This window comes from Coenobita brevimanus, chromosome 45 (genome assembly GCF_032717465.1).
Source record: "Coenobita brevimanus isolate Jiangsu-jjx chromosome 45, ASM3271746v2, whole genome shotgun sequence".
NCBI classification, from domain to species: Eukaryota; Metazoa; Arthropoda; class Malacostraca; order Decapoda; family Coenobitidae; genus Coenobita; species Coenobita brevimanus.
Window position 1 is genome coordinate 7,052,411 of NC_136998.1, and position 24,544 is coordinate 7,076,954.

The 24,544-nt window shown below is 40.5% G+C and overlaps 1 pseudogene; it reads right to left on the reverse strand.

Moving 5' to 3' along the window:
- Positions 1-2,294: 2,294 nt before the first annotated feature.
- The window catches only part of LOC145398427 (cytochrome c oxidase subunit 3 pseudogene), a 191,565-nt pseudogene continuing 169,315 nt past the window's right edge, over positions 2,295-24,544 (reverse strand).

Below are 24,544 nucleotides of genomic sequence, written 5' to 3' on the forward strand. Positions count from 1 at the left end.
CTCTCTTCGTCAGTCTTTCACCCTCCATCCTCTCCACATGGCCAAACCACCTCAGTGTGTTCCTCATAACGCTTCCTATCACATCCACATCCACACCACAACGCTCCTTTATATCCTCATTCGTCAGCCTGTCTCTCCATGTGACTCCACAGGCTCCTCTTAAATAACTCATTTCCACTGCTCTCACTCTTGACTTATGTCCTTCCAACAATGTCCAAGCTTCACTTCCGTACGTTAGAGATGGTATCACAATGCTGTCATATAGTAACTTTTTCACTTCCATGCTCACTTCCCTGTTTCTTACCACAAATGTACAGCACCATAAATGTTCAGTGCCCTAAATGTTCAGTACCATAAATGTTCAGCACCGTAAATGTTCAGTACCGTAATTGTTCAGTACCGTAAATGTTCAGTACCGTAAATGTTCAGCACCGTAAATGTTCAGCACCACAGTTATTCAACAGTATAAATGTTCAGCATCGTAAATGGTCCGTAAGGTGAATGTTCAGCACCGTGAATCCTCTGTCACATGAAACTTGGCACCATAAAACTTTTGCACCGTTAAAGGTTGAAACCATTAAACTCTGGAGCCTTGAAATTTCTGCCGTATGTAAATCTGGCACGGGAAACTTCCGCCATTACGGACGAGCACCATGATAATTCGGTTTGATAAAACATGGTGCCTTTATGTGTGGGTTCCAATAAAATTCTGCTCCACGAATTTTCCCCCTCGTAAATTTATAGGTACTTAATTCAGATGCCAGACAATTTCTGGAGTGTAATAATTTAGCACCGAAAATTTAAATGACGACAGTTCTTTCTTCCTTGTCTGTAATACATGGTTATACAATATTTATCCTCTAGATCACAGAGTTGGTTGTAGGTGGTGGCGACCATCATGAACTCATTTAATGTAGTGTTACCTACTTCTTCCTTCATCATTATCATTCTTTTTCTTTGTCTACCCTCCTCTCTTTTAATTTCTCCCATCTTCCATGTGACTTTTTACTGCTCTTCTTTCCTTTTCAGATGCCTTTACATTGAGTGACAAGTCTAATGTTTTGCTGTAAGACAGGAAACCATTTACGACTCTGGGTAGTAACCATATAACCAATCCATATTTGTTGCCTACGTGTAAACAAGTGGGTTGGCGGGTTCTTAATGCCCCTCCCCGTAAAACAACTGAGACAAATGGCCAACCCTTACATGATTATGGAGTCTGGCTATAGATAGATAGAGAGAACGGATTACAAAGTACTTTTTCCTGAAGCATGTTACGTTACTTCCCTGACTAATGATTCCAATTCGTCATTTGTCTCGCACAACGCTAAAGTCTTTATAATTTACCATAAATGTTGTTCTCGAACCCACTCGAATCCACCTGCTGTGACAAGGTGATTTCGTGCCCCAGGCAAATGAGGAAGCTATCACGGCATGGTGTTATCACAACTTCTCGTTTCTACATATAAAATGACAACCATCGTGTCGAGGCTGGCTTAAACTCACTACTCTACTCCCTTACACCTACATAACAATAAGCCTGGGTGTGTTGATCCCACTCACTTTTTACCCCTGCAGTGGAGACGTACACAAACAGAAACTAAATAAATAAATGAAAATAAAAGTAAAAAACAAATGTGCTTTTAACGTGATAAAATATGACACATTGGACGAGATCTGAAAATAAACTTAAGGAATTAGCCTAGCGTGCCTGTTTTTTTTTTTTTTTTTTTTTTTTTTTTACGTGTCCAACTCTGGGCATAGGCTTCACAGCCTGCTATCAAGGCCCAGCAGTCCTCCTACAAACCATACACCTCTACATGTCACCACTTCGGTGCTAACACCCACCGTCCATATTGAATACATGCTAGGGCTGCCTCATACAGGACTGGCGTATTGGTATTAGCGGGGGTATTTTTACATGTCGGCGGGTCTTCTGATACATCAGTAAAGCCTGATTTAATGAAATTCAAATCCTTAAACTGTACCCTGCCCCAGCCAGGTTTGGTTGGTATCCCTGATCTGCTGAGCCTTGGGTCCGTATTCATAGTGGCACCGGAGGCTTCGTAGTACCATTTACGAAGCAATTTGTTTTGCTTATTAACTGTCACTGCCTTTTACTTTACCTAGAGAGTTTTAGTATCAACATAGTTTTCATAAAACTTATAAATGATGATGGTGGTGTGCAATGTAAATCAGATTCAGAATCAACATTAAAGCTCCTACCGCTCATTAGATGCCCAAATTGTCCAAGGTGAAGCAGTTTTGTAGGCAACTCATTCCGAATATGCCTACCGATCTCACCCCTCCCTTCCTTATATCATCATCATCATCTTCAAACTGGTAATATATCATTCTCAGTTTCATAAATCATGGACTGCTACATTTACGTGTCATTAATGTAGTTAATATTATCGCAATTCTACGGTACCTACTGCGTTGTTCAAGGTATGTGGTATATACTGTACAGTTAGGTGATGCTTACCATCAACCCATTCTTAAAATGATAATGATGACTGTCATTGTATCACAACGTGTAAGGAAATCCTAAGGTGATTTGATACGATGGATGGCAAGCAGGCAAACCGCGCTTTCATTTCCATATAATCTAGTATTCAAGTGGATAATGCCTTACTGTTTGGAGACCTTCATTTGAGCATTGTATGTCCATTGCTATGAATCATTATTATGCACGAAATGAAGCTACGGGGGTTACAGATATGTAGAGAGACAGAGAGACAGAAAGAGAATGGGGGGCGGGGATGGAAAGATTGTGGGGGGTAAGGATCAGATGTACCAACCCTTACTGCGTATTCACGACTTCTCTGCCAGTGATAGCTGCGAAGAGTATCGAAGCAATGAATGAAGATAATTATTTTGTATATATATATATATATATATATATATATATATATATATATATATATATATATATATATATATATATATATATATATATATATATATATATATATATATATATATATATATATATATATATATATATACACACACACAAGTATAATGTGTGTGTGTGTGTGTGTGTGTGTGTGTGTGTGTGTGTGTCTAAATGATTTTCTCAAGTTTTTCTTTATAATATATAAAAACGTAGATTGTAGCTAATTTGCCAGATGCTGGCACTAATATATTTGCAGGACTCATCTTCCTTATTATCCGTTCGACTTTCTGTAAGACCTATTTAAACTTCGGGTTAACTAATTCAGCATTCACTATGGATAATACCGTTTCCATTATCATATCTTTTTCAACTTTACTCTTTATCCGCTGGATGACCCGTACCCCTGATGAAGCAGTTTTTCATAATCCCGTTTTTGTAATCAGTCTCCTGTTAAGGAAGCCTTGCCTGAAGCCGGGATGAATATGAATATTGTATTTTCATTATTCCTGTTCATATTATCACCTCTGTTCCTCTTCAATGTCCTTTTTGCTTTTCTTTTTTCAGATTTACGAGCCAGCCATCTAGGTAACACAACTTCTTTAATGCCTGTAGAATTGTATTTACCTTCATCTCTGAGAATTTTTTACACCATGATTTAAAAGTTCTCATTAAACAAAACCATTAATAAACCCGATTTCGTTCTGTTATTGTAGCAACATTGATAATGAATGAAATCTTCCTTGCTGGTTAGCTTTTCATATACTAAGAATTTTATATCTCGCTCTTATCTCTAGTTCATGGTATCATCTCTGGTCCGCTTGGCAATAAAGAGCGCCAACATATCTCATGCACATGAATCCCCTAACCAAAATTCATTTGTTTACTTAAGTGAGATGAAATACGCGTACCGGTATCCCCATAATGCTGGCAGCTCATCTTCTGTATTCTGCAATGCTTTCTCCCTTGCTTGCAGGGCGGTCACGGCCTAGAAATAGTTCCTCCCACTGGTTTGAGCGGAACAGTGTTGCCGCCACAGGATGTTATAACTACCACAAACTCAACACTATCTGAGACTCGATAATTTTGTGGTTGAAATAAGGAACATCATCGATAAAAACAAATCACGAAGATACAAGTACAGCACTCCGCAGCACACATTTTTATTTGCTTCAGTCCATCAGAGTTCCCCACTAATAATGAATACGGTACAGGCCTAACAACAGAACACAGCACGACACAGCACAACAAGCAAGTTCATGGACACATTCGACACAGGGCACAAGTTCACTACCAGGTTCTACACAAAATAGAGCTTCAGTGCTAAACACAACTTACAATTTCAGTAATAAACATAAAGCACAACATACATACTAAACAGAAATCATGCATTTTCAATACTAAGCACAACATAAAAAAGAATTTGGCAAACAGACCCATCACAACACAAGAAAACACAGCGTATAAGGTACAGACAGAATACAGTATGCGAGGGTAATACAAGCAGAAGTTACCAAGAGACAAACGACAACACAAAGCCCAAGTTCCTTGACAGAACCATCAAAATACTAATATACAATACGTATATATATATATATATATATATATATATATATATATATATATATATATATATATATATATATATATATATATATATATATATATATATATATATATATATATATAGTGGGGGCGCTCACCATCCACTCACTCAGTGTAGTGCTGCTCTCGGGTGTCTGCCCTGTCCTCTCCTCCATCCTTCTTTCCTTCCATCTTCTTCTTTCTTTCCTTCATTCTTTCCTCGTCCTTCTGCCCACGGGTGACTTAATACTCCCTCTTCTGTCTTTCATCCTTTCATTCTTTCTTCTTCCTTCTGCCTATGGGTGACTCTACACTGAGTGACAAGCCAAATGATTTCCTGTACACCAGGAAACTATTTACTATGCTGGGTGGTAACCATATAACCAAGTTTTGGCGTCTGGTGGTTTAGTGGGTAATTATTGTGCTCCAGTCGGATTGAGCCGGTGAAGGTTTATATCCAAGGAGTGGTTGGGGTTTATTGCTCACATAATGCCACTCAGGGATGAGTGAGGTTGGTCACTCTCATGTTTAATGTCAGGACCAACTGCCTAGCCCCGGGCTCCTACGCTCCTCATGGGGCAACGTAGGATTGGTTGATGGATTATATATATATATATATATATATATATATATATATATATATATATATATATATATATAAAAGAGAGCCCAGCACGTTTCAATTCACAAGATGTAGAGAAAACACACCATCAAAATTTCTAACAAACACTGCAAAACACAATCATACTCAAAGACCAAGCATAACACAAACAAGCTACAGAGAGAACGCATACAATTTCTAGCACACACGATACAACACAAATTACAAAAAATACAAAGAAGTTACTGACAAAACCGATACAGCACAACACACAAGTTACAGAGAGTGTACAATACAGGTTTTACTATTGAATACAACATACACCACAAAACACATAAAATCTGTGAAACACCCCAACAGTGCCCAGCAGTATACATCACACTTTAAAAATGCAACACAGCCCAATAAAACACAGAATGTGCTAAGAAACTGAACACAGCAGACGAGTTCACTGACAGTACCATCACATATATCACTGAGATAACACGAATGAGAATGTATTAACAAACACAGTGCAACACACAAATCCCAGTAAGAAGTAAACTGATAAGTTATTACCAATTGCAACACAACGCACAAGTTCACTGAGACCATAAATGAAACAAACACATTCCCTACCATACAAACAATATATCAGATCATTGATGTCTAATGCTTCCCCAGCATGGACTCACATCCTATATACAGTAAAACCTACTACAAAACCTTGCAGACCATAAAGAACAACGACCTGAGCAATATCAGTTGCTGCACCAATACTGGCCTACACCTATCTCTTATTATTATTCTGAACCTAAAGTCCTCACTGATAGCGATTATCTCTATTCGAGAACTACACAAGTCTATGCAGCAGCTTGTTTCAACACACATCCTTGTAATTTTATAACAGAATTACGCAACACAACCAAGCACTTAAAATCATCCTCACACAAACATTACCAGACCCTCTCCGACAACATGCAACCCACTGACGCTCCTACACAAACAATGAATAAACATCTTCATACCCTTTTCATGCGCAGATCATTACAACACCTCGATCAGAATTCGGTAAAGCACCTACCAGACATCCACTCAGCGGAGAGGCCATTCACAGAGCTCTTCTAGTTCACCAGTTAAACTTTGATCAAGATACCACCGAGCCCTTCTGCGTTTCCAACTTAGATTTTGGTCGGGTAGAATCGGGTAGATGGTAGGGGGATGAATATAGTTTTGAATGGTGAGTTGCTTGAGGAGGTAGAGTGTTTTAAATATCTAGGGTCACATGTTGCTATGGATGGAAGAATAGATGCAGAAGTGAAGTTTAGAATAAATGAAGTAGGAAAGGTGCTGGGAGGAATGAAAAAAGTGTTTAGATGTCGTTCGCTTAGAATGGATGTAAAGAGAAGGCTGTATGAGGGTGTTGTGGTACCGACTGCGTTATATGGGGCTGAAACATGGCATATGGGTGTAGCAGAGAGGAAAAGTTTGAATATAATGGAGATGAGGTGTCTGAGGAGTATGTGTGGAGTAACGCGTATGGATCGAGTGCGAAATGATGAAGTGCGAAGGAGAACTGGAGTTGTTCGGGAGATGGCTGGTAGAGTTGAGCAGAGGGTGTTGCGATGGTTTGGGCATGTGGAGAGAATGGATAATGAGCGATTGGTGAAAAAGATAACTAGGTCTGATGTGAGAGGTGTAAGGCTGAGAGGAAGACCACGAATAGGATGGATGGACAGTGTGAAGAGAGCACTGGATGCGAGAGGGATGTCTGTTGAGCAAGGAAGAGTGGCTGTGCGTGACAGAAATAAATGGAGAGAAATTGTGAATGAATAAGTGATGACGCAGACCTGAGGGGATATTCTCCCGCATTTGGTCTGATCAGCTAGTCAGGTCAGGTACGGGTAAGGGGATGGGTCTGTTATGATGTGGCAGGGGTAAACCAGTTCTGCTGTCGGGCCCTGCTGCGGATGTCACTGATTGCATTGCGCAGTTGACCCATGTGCGGTGTGGTGCGGTGAGGATCTGTCCGTTCTCCCCTTGGGGCTAAGATGAGAATGAATGTGTTTGAACGGATGAGTAATTGGGGAGTGTGTCGTCCTGTCTCGGCTACCTCCCTTTCCTTGGGGGAAGCAGCCTAGGTATATAGATAGATAGATAGAATCACAGACGACGTGTGCCCAGCTTGATAGATTAGACACTTGTGGCACAATTCACATACTGTAACACTGCACAGATCATAGTACACCAAGATGTAAACACACTCGTAACATCAACAGCGTTGGGTGCCTGCGGCATGACTCAATTAAGGTGGTTGCGATATAACTTTAGAAGTAACCAACGTTACCGATTTTCATTATATTACGTCCCTGAACTATTCTAACCAAGATTTACCTTTTAAGCCTAGTTTGAGTTGGGGGAGCTAATTTTGTAGGGGTCGTCATGTAGTGGCTTAGGTTAGGCTATCTCTCAGTAGCGGATGAATGTCGCGCCATATTGGCTGGTGCAGGCGTTTGCACTCGGTCTGTATCAGGCCCTAGGTTAGGTTAGGTCAGGTTAGGTTAGGTTAGTTTGGGTTAGTTTAATGCAGATTAGTGTGTTTTCAATTAATTTTGATCTTGATTTGAGGGGATAAACCCACTTTTGGAAATCTTACTCAAAATTACAAAAGGGGGATTTTCCCCCCAAAATGATGGTCAAAACTAATTAAAACACGGTATTTTGCATTGGAAACCATAAAAATAATAAAAGAAAACGTTGGTTACTTCTAAAAATTTTCTGTGGTTGCTAATTTGAGGCCGATAGGTCAGTAGAGTCAAGTAGACGGAGGTCGAGCAACAACATCAGCAGTGTAGATGTTGAGCAACAACAACAACAGCACAAATCAACAAAAAATATACTTTTACATACAAACTCAGTTCAGCACACCGTGCAAATGCATATAATAAAATGGTAAATAATACAGACATTAAAACGTTAACTACATCAAAGACTATGTAAAATGTTCCATGCTATCAGAAGGATACAACTGAAAACATTTTAGCATATGCTCGCTAATAGAATCATCACAACAGTGTTATCCTTTACACTTTGCCGGTGTTTACTTTGTTTTATTCTTATCACCGGTCGATTTTTTTTTTTTTTTTTTTGGTCCATAACCTTTCAATCCTATGACGAATTATAAGAATTATTTTTGCTCTCTAAAGACGATTTATTTTGGCAATGCTAGACACATGTTCTGATACCTTTGACGGGAATTGTTTCTAACCCCGTCGCTGCGGAGGGGCTATCTATAATGTTATGTTTACTGTCTGGATGTACCAAGAATACCATTATGTATTATACGTATTGTGAAACAATTTGGTAGCAGTGGTGTGTTGGATCTCACCTCGCCTCTACAGTGATTTAGTGCCATGACAGGACTATAGTAGGACTCGCGCACGTTTGCGGCTGTGGTGTGGCTCGCAACTGTGTACAATGGTGCCATGTTTCCCCAACTTGCGATGTGAAACGGAAGCTATTTATGTACAAGGCATCACAAATTCGATAAATTCAGATGAATAAAACTTACACTTGTGTATTTTGATGGATGAATCAACAGTAATCTTATTATGCATAAAATATTTATACAGTAACACAGAAACATGGCATACATATTGTACAGTGTTGCTAAAAGAAATTGTAGTCACTTTTAATGGTTTTTAGCGTAGTTTTAGGGTGGTTAATAATATCACAGTTATGGATATAAGATAATGAGCCTGAAAAAAGAAGAAATATGCCAATATCCAAAGTAAAAGAAATAATTCATGTAATTCTTCTGAGTGGCAACACTTACCAGTCTGGCCTACGGTAAAGTACCTTCGTATACCCAACCATTGCTTGTACAGGTGTTGCTAGGGAAAAATGCTCACATTTACCGGCTTTTACCATAATTTTAAGGACGAGGAATAATCACATTTATAATCATAAGCTAATATGTAGGACAAAATAGTAGGCATATGCCAATACCGAAGTAAAAAAAAAAAAATTATTCACTCGCGAGCGGCAACACTTCCACACCCAGTCGGCGAGAGAGCGAGAGAGAGAGGGGCAGGAGAGGGGCATGCATTGAATGCATTGTCGGCATCACTAAATATAACAAAACCAAATTAACAAATGAAAGCACAATTATAAATAACTTATAAAAGAATCAAAAGTACTCCGGGTGGCTCACATTTCCCGCCAGGAGAGAGAGAGAGAGAGAGAGAGAGAGAGAGAGATAACGGTATAGAAAACGTGGCAACACTGTAAACAGGTGCGGGCTACACCACAGCCGCAAACGTAGGCGAGTCCTACTTTAATTACTACAGGTGCTTGTTCCTTCACCATCCCTACCACACCTGCCGCACGTCTGCCTTTTGCCTGTTTTGTGTTTGGGACACCTACGTCTTCCTTGGTGGAAACTTCCTACCACTTCCCTGAAGTTTATACCACCACCTGTTCTCAACAGCTGCTATACAACTGAAATTCAGTAAGGAACTATCAAGTGCCAGTTCTTACGCCCCTCCTGTTCTTCATAATTATAAAATTACCATCCCAACATACCCCACCACACCCCAAACGCCCCCTCTAAACCCCACCTTCCAAATTGCTGATCAAGTAACACCGGCCCCACCCGCACCGCCTGGCAACTGAGGCCCTCCAGCTCATTCAGATTTGCCAGGCTTTCCAGAGAGAGAAGAAAACCAACTTTTGCTCAAATGTGACTAAAAAAGCCAACAACTGCGGCAAAAATGCCAAAATAATGGGCTAAAGAAAAGCCAACCCTTCTCAATATATTAAATAAATTTAAGATAAAATATTACTATAGATCTGCACTAAAATGGCCTGGTATGACCAGTCAAAACTGAGTTCCGCTACCTTTGGTTGAAAAATGAAAATTGTGTAGTGATCAGTGGTCACTGATATGGATACACTAAGCAAATTAAAAATTAGTGGTAACTGAGAATGTCTAATCAGAAATCATTGTTTGCTATGTATCATATAGTAAGTGTACGGACAATTTTTGAATGGCCATACCTTTTATTTCAATAATGGTTAGAGGAAATACGAAAAAAAAGACTTTAATTTCCTTTTTAATATTTTCATAGAGGGGTATATAACATAGCAACATAAATAAATCAAATCTATATAACATAACAAATGTTAAATCTATATATATAACCCGAGAGCCAAGATCACACTTTTCCCCCAGTGCCTAGAATCAAAATAGTCAGTATGATATACAGAGCTAGGCCTAAGTTCATTTAAAATAACATCCCCACCTCCCATTTAGGAAATACCCTATCTGAAATAGTACCAGTAGGCTAATAGCCTAGATTCAATTCTTTATATTTGTTTAATTTTTGATTTCGCTTAACTATAATTTTCCAAGAAGTTTTTACAGAAGGGTAGACATAGCATCAAGTGAAAAGGAACCTTTAAATAATGTAGACAAAATGTAATACCGTACATACCAGAGGCAGTAGCTGAGAGTTTGTTATTGTATTCTGATCTTAGTCGCTTTTACAGAGTTGATTACAGTATAGAGAAAACAGAATATTACATTTTCTCTAACTTATTGTATGCGGAACGAAATTATTTCTAACTGTTGAATTCGTAGTTCTATAAGCAGCATCATATTTCACTAATATCAAAACAACACGTATCAGAGAAAAAAGCCAAAAAGAAGCCAAACTTAAAAAAAAAAAAAAAAAAAAAATTAAAAAAAGCCAAAAAGAAGCCAAACTTAAAAAAAAAAAAAAAAAAAAGCCAACCAGCTATTTCCTCGAGCCAACCATTATAAAAAAAAAAAAAAAAAAAAAAAAAAAAAGCCAAATTTGAGGAACTTGGCTTTTAAAAAGCCAACCTGACAACTGCTCCTTACCCAGGGTATGTGTCTCCACGTCATCGCCGGCACTCTCCAATCAACGTCCCGCTGGTGATCATCTGACCCTCAGCTGGCCTCCCATTCGTCGCCCGAGCTTGTGACGTCATCTCCCCCCCCCCTCACCTCCGCAGCCGGGGAGAGATTTTCATTCAAGTAACGTCTCAACTTCTCCTCCACCAAGCAAGACTTCCCTTCATTCTCAAACCTTCGGTATTCATTATATGTAAATATATAGTTTATTCTAATAAGCCCAATCCTTGCCTTTCTATAGATATTATTCTACGGATTTTCTCTACAGATTGTACCTCATATTACCATTCATCTGTCTTTTATTCCCTATCGTGCATCACTTATATTTACCTTACTTCTCAGCCACACCACCCACCACGCTCACGTCTCACCTACTTGCTCTTCACCCGATTGATTTTTCCTTTTGCCTCCATTGTACATATTCACTCCCATTACCATTGCAAATATTTCATATGTCCTCATTCTCACATTGTATATAAAACTTTTTCATTCTCATTACCATTTAAAATTTTCCCCACTTCACTACATGTCGTATTTTGCAAAAACCGAGCTCTCACCCGTTGCCAGCGACAAGACACCGAAAGTGAGCAGGTAGATCCCAATAATGACGATTCAGTGACTTACCTTCGTAGTGGTCGATCGTATCAAAAATATTCATCTACCCAGACTACTCCTAAACCTGAACATTTTCATACCACTCTCACTACCATCACCACTGCTACTACTACCGCTACCACTACTACTACTCCTGCTCTAGAGAACCCAGATATTTTTCCTCCAGATAAAATAAATCCAGATAGACCTTTATCTTTAAATGACTCTCTAGAACTTCCTTCAGCTCCTTCTCCTTCCACTTCCCACGCTGTCTCTGCTACAACACTTCAGCTCCCAGTCCAGCCACACATAACTACCATTACCTTCACTACCTCTCAGCCAACTACTTCAGTTACTTCCTCACTCCCCCAACCTCACCCTCTTCCAACCATGGCAAATCAACCCACCCCCCTCCACAGACATTATATTTGGACGATGCTAACCGCCCCAAATATACCGGAGAAGATAACTCAGTGTCCATTTACGACTTCCTCAGAGAGGTCGAAACGGACATTCGTAACAGACAAATCACAATTGAACCTCTCAAAGTCTCTCATCTTATGGGTCGACTACACCAGGGCAAGTCACCAATAGGAGCCGAGATTCTTTCAGGGCATTTTGAGGACTGTCAAACATTTGATGAATTGCATCATGAGTTAATACAGCTCTGTTGTCAGTATTCAAATGTCGCATCTCTCATAGATTTTACTAACTTGTTGAACCAAATTCAGGAGAACATGAAAGTCCAACCTAAAGATGCAAAATTGTATGAGGCAGCAGCTGCGATGAAAGCCACAGTTCTGAGATGTGCCAATTGTTGCGTGGCACCCAATGGGTAAAAGACATTAATGGAACCTTTATGATTTCACTTAATGACTTTGGAGATTTGTTGGGTTATGTGAGATTTATGAATTGGTTTGATGCCAACCAGAAAGAACTAGCCCTACAGATAAGATTCAACCCAGGAGACAAAATTCAAAACATCTCAAAGGCCATTAAGGAACGAACGGGATCAAACCTCACTCGTCAGGCCACTAATCGCTCCTCATTCTCCCAAGTTTTCCACACCTCAGTTGCTTCATCGGATTACTCACGTTCGCAACCACTTACGAGAGGAAAACCTAACACTAACCGTTCCCTTTCACGTTACATATCACCAACCTGCGGTCATGACCAGTCCAATGTGCGACGGGGTAAAGAATCCTCGATCGTGTACTGGCACTGTGGTAACACTGGACATCGAGATTCGAGAATCCAGCTGCGACCGTAAATACCGACGACATCACTCACATGGTAGACCTAAGTCTACTAATACCAAGTCGGTTCACTTTCTCTCAGGGCGCAGGGAGGCGTGGCTTGTGTGTGACGTCAGTCAGCTTAAGTAACGGAAAATTTATAAAAGGGCAGACTCAAATTAAACATCTAAAATAAGGGAAAACGAAGAAGGGGAAGAAGTGCGGACTCGTTTAACCGTATAACATAGCAGTAGGTTCCCTCACACCCCCATACCTTCCCTCACATATTTCAGTTCCTTCCCTCACTTCGGACTGATAATGTGTCATGATGTGGAGAGTGCAGCATACATCCACTCACCACCACGGTCAGGCATCAACTAACTTGGGTTTCGTGTCAGCTGACGTCACTCTGATGCTCCGCCCCGTGCGCCAGCTTGGACCTGTTTTAGATGGAAGTGATCTGACTTCGTAATGGTAGACTTAGGGGTAGACAACGTACACCCTCGCGACCGCATCGCCCTAAATGCAAAAAATCATAAGAACGGTACGACTCACACTACTGAGGAGTGTCGTTTCCTAAACAGCCGCCAGTCGGGGGAAGGGGAGCGCCCGTGTTGGAAACATATAACGTAACTACAGAAGATCAACTCCCCATTCGCCAGGTGGGGCCTATAACTTCTTCAGGCTTAATGATTCTAGGACGGAGTGAAGTCGTACAAACCTCGTTTTTCATGGATACGGGGTCTATGGTAAATTTGATATCTGAAAACTCTTTAAACAGCATTAGAAGAACAGGTAAAAAGGTCGGAATTCTTGAGCCACCTGACATTCGTTTATGTGGTGTGGATGGCTCAGAGTTTAAGGTCAAAGGACAAGTTGTTTTAAAAATACAATTAGATAAAGCTTTGACACCTTTTACAGTGACGTTTCATGTTCCAAATGACCTCAAATATCCAGCAGATGCCATTCTAGGTTTAACCACCATGGCAGCATACAACATCGCTCCAATCCCATCTTCTACTAGCATAGATATTTATGGCTTCCCAGTATATGGCATGGATTATCCACGTCCTGTCCTTTCCCAAATAAACTCAGTCATTCAGTTTTCACTAACCTCACCACTACCTGAGAGTACAGGTGAATGCTCCTCATTCTCTGAGAGTAAAGAGATAAATCCACCACTTCCTGGGAGCGTTGAAGTAAATTCACCAACAACTAATGAGACATCCTCTACGCACTCAACAGTAGATCATGATAACCACTCTAACGACAGCACTAAAGCCGACAGACACGTCTCAGATAGCTACCTCACAAAATTTGAATGATGGTCTAGAACACGCAGAGACGAAGCGTGCAGTAACAAATCAGTGCACGATTTTGTTGCCGCATGAGTTTACCAAAGTCTCTGTTCGTGTTGTAGGTGCGAAACAAGGTGTGGATGTACTAACATTACCAGAGACGTGTTGTGTGAATGGTTTAACTTATGAGTCGGCATTGTGTGCTGTGTTAGAGGATAGCTTGTGTTATCAGTACTTGCTAAATGTCACTAACGCTCTATTGAAGCTTAAAAGTGGTATAAAGATTGGAGACTTCCTGGTTTACCCATCGGCCGTAGGGGAGTGCCAAGAGGTACAAATCTCCATACCTACTAAAAATGATGATGATGATAGTGACCCAACTGGTGTGTATGCCATTAACTCTAAGGGATCTGCTCCGACTTTTTCACCTGACCTACTCTCAAGTCTAACTTGTGATGATTATCCACAACATAAAGATCAATTAGTCAATCTATTGCAGTCATATCGCGATGTAGTAGCCTTACCCGGAGAACCTATGGGAAGGACAGACTTAGTGAAGCACCACATCGAACTAGTACAGGGTACTCAACCGATTTACATACCAGCCTACAGATTGCCTCACAGCTTGAGGAACAAGACTGACGAGATAGTACAAAAAATGTTAGATCAGGATATCATTGAACCCTCTGTCAGTCCGTGGAATAGCCCACTTTTCTTAGTTCCAAAGAAAGACGGCCAATTTAGACCAGTAGTGGACTATCGTATATTCAGCAACTGCACCAGATCGTTTTCCATTGCCAGTCCTGACTGATTTACTAGAGTCACTCGGTGAGAACAACGTAGTCTTTACATCCCTTGATCTTCTCAGTGGCTACTAGCAGGTAGAAATGGAAGAATCATCTCGCCCTATAACAGCTTTCAGCACCCCTTCTGGACATTTTCTGTTCAAGAGGCTTCCCTTCGGATTAAGGAATGCCCCTTCAGTATTCATGTGACTCATCCATTCAGTTTTTTGCGGCATGATGGGTCATTCTCTCTTCGCCTATCTAGATGATATCATTGTTGTGAGCAAATCAATTCCTGAACATCTTGTTAAACTTCAGCAAGTATTTGAAGACCTTCAACTGGCTGGTTTGAAGATTAATCTCAGTAAATGTAACTTCCTAAGAAAGAAAATTAAATTCCTAGGGCATGTAGTTGATGCACGAGGGATTCATACCAATGAAGATAAAACTAAGGCGATCATCAACTTTCTAGAACCTACCAGTACAGATGCTGTTAAGAGTTTCCTGGGATTAAGTGGTTACTACCGCAGATTTATCAAAGGATATGCACAAATCGCCGCTCCTCTGACTCACTAAAGAAAAATGTGCCTTTCGTTTGGAATAAAGATCAGTCACAAGCCTTCAAAGCACTCAAAACAGCCCTTGTAAATACCCCAGTTTTAGCATTTCCTGATTATACAAAACCCTTTCTTTTGTGCACAGATGTCTCAGGGGCAGGCCTTGGTGCAGTTTTATTGCAACTAGATCAAGCATCAAGAAAGCGTGTAATAACGCATACTAGTAGCTCCCTCAACCCTGCCGAACGTAATTATAGTGTTACAGATCTCGAAGCTCTGGCAGTGGTCTGGTCCTTGAAACACTTCAGAGATATAGTATGGGTACAATACTCCCTATCTGGTGCTGGCCGACGTAGCCATCGCCCTTCCTCACTTCGCACGCCAATTGGACGAAATCAAGGCCCAACTGCCAACCGTCGTGGGGAAACACAATCCTAATCAATTTTGGTACCCACTGTATCTCCCAATTTCTTGGCAATTGGATTACATCTATGACAGGTTCTCTCAACTAAACAACACGTTTTCCAGTCAGACACCAGTAGGTCGTTCACGTGTAAAACGAGGTCTCTTTGACTTGGGAGGTAAAATTCTTAGTGGATTATTTGGCGTGGCTACAGATCGTGACCTTTCTGATTTCAAATCCGACGTAGCTCACTTGGCCACGGCTCTAGAATCTCAGAGTCGAGTCATTAAGGTACAACACACTATGTTGCAGAAGATTACGGCCCACCTAAATGAAGTCACTTACACTCTGAACAACCTCATAGACATTCTAAGACAACAAGTTTCTAAAATTAACGTTGTCTCTCAGAGCTTCTATCTAAATCTTGACATTGACAACCTCCAACTCTCCATTGACTCTCTCCTCTCTCAAGTTTCTACTTTGGTTCGTATTCTAATTGATGCTGTTGATGGACGTGTCACTGTGGACTTAGTACCTATCTCTGCTCTTCGCTCTGTATTGGAATGGGCTCACTCTACATTCGACTTGTCTCCACTGCTTTCTTTTTCCTCTCTAGAATTCTGCTATCCAGTTCTTGAGGCAACCCTTCTCACTAACAATGTCATGGTTCATATTCCTCTTCGCTCTACCATCACCTTTAACCTCTTCCAACTTATTCCTTTTCCTTTCAGGTTTAATAACTCCCTATTGCAAGCATCTGTTCTCTCGGAATATTTCCTCCTATCCCATGATCACCTTTCCATTGCCTTTATCCCCTCAACAGATCTCGCCAGATGATCTTTCCTTACCCCAATGTCTCGTATTTGTGCTGCTCACCTTCTAGCTATTTTCCCAAGTAGCGCTGCACCTGCGAGTCTGCCATAGTTCGCAACCATTCTGTACACTCTGCCTGTTCCTTTGCTCCGGCTCCAGAAATTCCAGTACATGACGCTCATCTCAACCACGTCCAGTACTTCCTCTTCACGGTCCCTATCACTGTTACCGTCATGTGTCATGGTTCTTCTATTCATTCAGTGCTTGAATGGTCTCTATAAGGCACCCGACTATTGTACCGTCAAATCTGAGTCTGTAATCACCTACGCCACTCGTTACCACCAAGCTGTCCACAATCACACCTATGACATCATTCAGTCACTCAACATGACTTCCAACCTACCATTTGATAATATCTCTATCACCTCTGCAAACTTGCGTATGCTAACCTTTCTAAATGAAAGTGACTTCATTATGGACCAGTTTTCTATGGCCTTCAGCCGTTCATGTGTACATCCAACATTTCTGTTTCCCCCAGTGGTCATCTCTTTGATAGGTTTCATTCCCACGGTCTGTGCAGTGCACTGTTGTTTAAGGAAGATGAAACGCCGCCTTCAAAAGATCAGAATCGCAACAGGAATAGTACAGCCTCCACAGGCTGTACAAACAGGCAATCCTTAGTGTCCTCATCCATGGTAACTAAAGTGCAAAATAATTCAACTAACATATATTGAAAGAAAATAAAGATATAAACAAAGAAAAAAACATGAACGAAAGACTTACAATATCGTGAGCAAGAGTACACTAACAGTTCATGAGCCACAAGCGAAGAGACAATAGTAACAGACAAGATCAGAAATATTTTACACTAGCAGCATAAAAAACATATAGAGTATGTATAGAACAGTAAATAGAGTGTGAAATAATTGAAACAAATATTGATTCATACGACAGAGACAATACAAGTGTACAGAAAAGAGACGAATAAGATTTTTCTAGATATAATAGACTCCATACTTGTTTGCTCAACACTTGATATATCACTTCTCAAACTATTCTTTTATTATTATACCAATGTACTATGGAATTAAATCATCTATCTATCTATCTATCTATCTATCATCTATCTATCTATATCTATCTATCATCTATCTATCTATCTATCTATCTATCTATCTAGATAAATAGATATAGATATAGATATAGATGTATATCCTAAATACCCATTATTATAGTATTTCCATGTAATTACATTTCTTGTTTCACATGGCCATGTATTGTATATACTATATCCCTGTCCCTTACTACAACTCCTATGAAATATTTTTACCTTACAATAATTATTAACCCATTTACTTATATACCTAGTAAACCCCCCACCCCCTTTTTTTCCGTAGTTATAAGATATCTACTATATTCCTAGCCACATTGTGTCAGGAGACACCAATTCAATTTTCACCGGGGGAGTATTGTACCCATACTATATTATTATGCTCATATAACCATACTTCATATATAACACCTAAACCTGTATATGTATATGTAACCAGTACAGTTGATGTTAATCAGCAAATTCCTTTAAACTGATGAATTAAGCTAAGGTTCCCACGGGCGTGACGGGATTGGGTATTGTAAGAGTGGTGCTGGTAATCCGGTTGATCCTTTGTGACGGTGGTACGAAATACAGGAGTCACAATGTATATTGATATCTCGACGCATAGTTGGCCAGTAGTATGCAAGACGTGCCTGTCTCAAGCATCGATCTTTACTTGGATGGGATGCATGAGGTGTGTCATGAACTATTTGAAGTACCGCAGATATTAGATCAGTAGGGACAACAAGTTGGTGGACTTCCCTACTGGGCAATTCCTTCCCTGTTAGTAATGTTTTCCTGCATAAGATATTATCTTTTAGCATGAACTCATCAATTGGTACTAGCAGAGTAGGTAAGGTAGAGTCATCTCCCGATTCCAGGAAATAAATCACTTTGGACCAGACAGGGTCCTTGCGCTGATGATGCTGAACGACTTCTGGTGTTAGTGCGGTGTTATCAGGTTTGTTTGGCAGCACTGATGTGACAGCCGCTGCCACATTGCGTGAAAGTGCGTCCGCGACTACATTCGATTTTCCTGGTACATACTGGAAATTTGGGTTGAAGTCCTGGATGGTGACAGACCATCTAGCTAACCTACCTGTGAAGTTTCGTCCCTTGAACAGATCACGTAGAGATAAGTGGTCTGTTTGGATATGCACTGGGTAACCATATACTATATCTCCGAAGTGTTTCAAGGACCAGACCACTGCCAGCCCTGCTCGCTGAGTCAGTCGGGGGTTAGACATCATTTCGAACACATCTATAGCAGTTCTTTCTTGAATAAACCTCCGTTATACGTCATCTCAGATCTTTAGAATTAACCTGAGTGAGGAACAAGGGGGCATTGAAACAACTGAAATGGTTACATCAGCTTTGTCATGGCATATAAAACACAACTTTCATTAACATCTGCACTACATACATCTTCTATTAGCTGAATTTAATTGTCGAGTGGCACCAGGAATAAAATGCTAATCCCTGTAGTACGTTACATATTTTCTTATACCTTTGCAACCATCAGACGATTTTGTTCCTGTCTGGAAGTGCTTAAGGAATACTAAGTCAACATAACCACCTATAATATATCATGTGATTTTTTTTTTTTTTTTAACGACAAAACAGTTAAATTCGGTTTGAAGCATCCACTCTTACTGCAGAGATTATAAATAGTCTCGATGAATTCGCATCGTAACAGCGCGTGACGTATTACTGCAACAATTAGAATGTATTTACCCAGATTAGGTAACACCTACGCAGATAGGCCGGGTAAAAACCGTCCATATAATTTTTAATGCAAAGAAGAAGCTATCAAAGGCTAGAAACCCGCAAGTTCCCGCCCCCCCAAAAAAAAAAATAATAATAATAATAATAATAAAACACGAAAGATTCGCTCATTTTGAGATGCTGAGACACATTTCACCAAAAAGACCGAAGGTCACAGGCAAAGAGAAACACGGACAAAGAACGACAGTTCCAGAACTAACCCGTTGCATACATGAAGAACTGCGAATATCGGTAAACTCTTGCATTAGAGAGGTAGACAGAAAAGGGGGTGAGGGTTTGCTGCTAGGTGGACGCACTCGCCGTTATGGAGGAGGGATGCAAACAGACAGTTCAGAATAGAAGTAACATTGAAGTAACAACAGAAAAGAGATAAAGATGCAACAGTATGAGGGAGAGAGTTTGATGAAGGCCACTGAGGAGGAGATTTAACGAAATAAAAAACCTTTGACTCCATCCAGCTGAGAAGAGCTGTATGTGGGACCCCCCTCCCCACAAACACACATGAGAGTTGTACTCAACACAGAGGCGAATTAAAACCCTATATAAAATCAAGAGCTGAGCAAATGGCACAGAAGGCTCGAAGTCGGCTCAGCACACCTAATTTCCTTGAAAGAGAGGTAATCATATCCATGAGAAATTCCGGGAGAATAAAATCTAAAGAATGTTGAGTGGTGATGAAGGATTGAGTTAAATACCATTTTTTTGTGTAAGTCAAAACATAAGAGAAAGGAACGTATACTTCCAATCCCGAGGGAATAACCTTCATAATGCACGAAACACACTCAGATGGCTGGCAGACTTGGAGTCAATAATTACTCCAGGGAAAATAAAAGTACTGGCTGATGACCTCCCAAACAACAGCACCAAAGTGCCACAGCCGATGTTTCTTGGAAAGGGTCATAGGCCCTACTGGAACAATACGACATTAAGGTTATAAGATTGTGATCAGAAGACCCAAATGAAAAGAAAAGATTAACCGAGTAAGAAGTCTTGCTAGAAAGGAAAAGGTGAAAGTGTTAGAAGTCTTTCCAAGGGGTCAGGGATGCGGGTGGGGTGCTGTGTAAGATATGGATAAAATAAAGATGTAGGTTCGTTCACCAGGTGGGTTAGTGAATGGACTGGAGAGGCCAAGGCGGTGGCGTTCATCAAATAACCTAGAATTGAGATTTCAGAGAAAGGAAAAATTGATAGAATGTGTTCCATCTTACAAGTAAGGTAATGAAAGAGCTTCTCACAATCTGTAGGGTTAGGGAATATGTACACAGTCAGAGAATGACAAGACAGCCGAAGCCAGAATGTAGAAAATTCAGAGGAATCATGTTTAAGTACACGAAAGCAAGGTATGTTGCTGCCTACGTACACACAACAACCGTCTTTGGATTTGAAATGAACGTAGAGAAAAAAGGAAGATGTAGAGAAGGGTTTGTTTTCAGTCGCCTTGGACAGCTAAGTCTCACTGAGAAAGAATAGGTGATGTTTAAAGGAACAGATGTCATAGTCATCATAAATAATGTTAGAGCAAAAGGCACGAATATTGCATTAATAAATTGGGAGTGAGTAAAAAAAAGTCACAGCACATCTCTCTTGGTCGCCAACAGGGAGGCAGAGGAGCTCAGTCTATAATGAACTGAAACTCGTTAAACTGGCCTTTGCCTCTGACCTTAACTGTTTTCTATAAAAACAACAGGACAACACTTTTCCAAATCCCCAAACCTTCCTCCAAATTTGTTATTAGGGGATAACTGTTGCTAGAGATTTTTTGTTAAACACACACACACACACACACACACACACACACACACACACACACACACACACACACACACACACACACACACACCGAGGAAAACATTACCACTCTCCCAGTTATCTGCCGCACTTGTTCATTGAATGTTTATGTAATTTCCGGTTAAGTAGTTTATAAACGACGTCTAAATGTATGTTTTTCTCATTCATTTTTCAAGGAATTGTTGAGCATAGAGAATGAAAGTAACGCGAGTATAAGTGGCTGGGGAATGACTGGAAGACGGAAGGATGTGAGAAGAGAGTAAGAAATCAGCAGGATAGAAGTTGTGGAAGCAATGAAGAAAGTTAAAATGGGGAAAGGCCCAGGAATTGATGGAATTTGTGGTGAAATGCTGAAGCATGGGGGAGAGATAGTAGTAGAATGGATGTGGAAGATATGCAGATTGGCCTGGGAGGAAGGTAGAGTCCCGTAGGATTGGAAATCAGGTATAATTTTCTCCTGTACAATGGAAAAAGGGAAAAAGAAGTATAGTATGTGGTAAACACAGGGGCATTTGTCTTCTTAATGTAAGAGGAAAAGTGTATTGTAGGATACATATTGACAGAGTTAGGGAAATAACAGAGGAGTTAGTTGGTGAAGAACATGAAGGTTTTAGGAAGGGAAGAGGTTACGTAGATCAGATATTCATTCTTAGTTCTTTAGTGAAAAGTTTCTAGAGAAGGGCAAGAAGTTGTATGTGGCCTTCATAGATTTGGAGAAAATTTATGACAGGGTGGATAGACAAGGATTGTGGAAAGTATTAAGAATATATGGAGTAGAGAGGAAGTTGTTCAATGCCGTGAAGAGTATGTATGAGGGTGCTCAGGCCGCAGTGCGTGTGGATAGTGAACTGAGTGAATTTTTCTGTTTGAAGATTGGAATGAAACAGGGATGTGTCATGTCTCCATGGTTGTTCAGTCTGTAAAAGGATGGAGTTATAAAAGAGATACAAGGTTGGGCAGTGAATGTTGGGGCGGCCCTAATGAGAGAGAGTAATGTTTGGAAACTATCTGTACTGTTGTTTGCAGATGATACTGTGTTGTTAAGTGATGACAAAAGGGAGCTGCAGGGCTTGGTGGATGAGTTTGGGAGACTATGTAGGAAACGGAATCTAAAGGTGAATATAGGGAAGAGTAAAGTTATGGTCTTCGAGAGAAATGAAGTCAGTGAAAGTACAGTGAGGTTGGATGAGGAGGAAATGAAAAATGTGAGTGCGTTTAAGTACTTGGGTAGTGTGATGAGTAAGGATGGAAGTTTAGAGAGTGAAATGCTTGAAAGTGTACAACAAGGAAGAAAGGTTGCTGGTTCCTTGAAAGCAGTGATAAGAAGCAGGGAAGTGAGGATAGAAGTGAAAAAGCTACTACATGGCAGTATTATGATATTAACTCTAAAGGATGGCAGTGAAGCTTAGACCTTGTAGGAGGGACAGAAGTCAAGAGTGAGAGCAGTGGAAATGAGTTATTTGAGAGGAGCATGTGAAGTCACATGGTGAGACGCGCTGAAAAATGAGGAAGTGAAGGAGCGTTGTGGTGTGGATGTGGATGTTATAGGAAGAGTTAGGAGAAACACATTGAGGTGGTTTGGCCATATGGAGAGAATGAAGAATGAGAGAGTAACGAGGAGAGTGTATGTGAGTGAGGTGGAGGGGAGGAGAGAGATGGGGAGACCAAGGATGAGATGGACGGATGGTGTGGAGAGGTATATGAGAGAGGGGAGTGTGAGCTGGGTGGAGGGAAGTGAAATGGCGGGAGACAGGGCGACATGGAGGCTATTTGTTTGTGGCTTCCCCTTACGGGATCAAGGCGTCTGGCAACAGATAGATAGATAGATGATTCTTCGTCCCTCCAGACCGAGTTGGTATCTCCCATGATGAACAAAATCCTCTGCATAAAAGAAGAATGAAATACAAGCAACATCTACAGTAAGTGAAGGGATCAATGTGCACTTTTTCTGACACCTTGGGCTCGAGGTGGTCTATTGTAATACACGGGAGAAATGTGGAGGGAGCCAAATAAGAAAAAAAAATTCTTCCGGGACGCTGGAGAGTGAAGTCGGGACTATAGAGTACATTGCATAAACACTTACAGTTCAGAGTGTGCATCCTCGTGTTTACGTATGGCGTATCGTAAATAAACTGGCAACTGAGTATAAGATAGGTTGTGCAAGAACAGAAGGGCTATGTGCATGTCTGTACATGTAAAACTTTATGTGTGGAAGTTATGTAATAAGGTGAGGTTCACGTGTTTCCGCATCGTTGTATTGCACAGATACAGAGCAGAACATATTTGTATGTGTGTGTGTGTGTGTGTGTGTGTGTGTGTGTGTGTGTGTGTGTGTGTGTGTGTGTGTGTGTGTGTGTGTGTGTGTGTGTGTGTGTGTTTTATGTTTCTTATCTAAGGCACAACATTCTTCCTCCGCACAAAAGATGCAGACACACGCTGTCCCGGTACCGATAATGGTGTTCTTAAGAAATATGAATGGGGTACTGAAGAGCAGCGACGATGTAGTGAAAGAAATGCATATACACATACTGTTTCGTTATTCATCAGAGATTATGGCAACAACAATGTCGCTAAAAAATAAAATAGAGAACACCAACATTAAGTTACGGTATATTCAGTGCTGAGTTGCTTTGTATTACGCCCAGGCTCGTGATCCCGAGTGGCTTACATAACTGTGGGTCGGCTCGTAAAGCGAGATTAATTTGATTCGTGGTGTTTCTGTGACTGGCGGTACGGCAATGTTGTAGAACCAAATGATTTTATACAACAGGTTTTGGTACAAAATGTAGTAGCCATATGCAAGATAACGTGAAACAAATGCAGAATTTTAAAAGGTTAAAGTGATACGTACAGCCAGACTTACCCTACATCGTCCATTCTCTTTTGTCCTCGTCAGCTTCTTTGCTTACGTACCGGTATCGACCAACTTTCGCTTTCCTATACTTTTCCGTAAGATATGAGGCCATTTAGTGTAATCTACAAGGTCTTGTCTTAACCTGAATTGATGTGATGTCTTCATGGATACTTGGTGTAACCGAGTAAATGATAAGAAGGCATATCCCCCAAACAGACACAAAACTGAAATCCCGTCGCATAGGAAATTGCATAGATTCTATTCCAAGGCGATTAAAACTTCAAATTAAAACTTCATATTCTCCTGTAATCAAATTGTACACTTGTAACACCATCACAGAT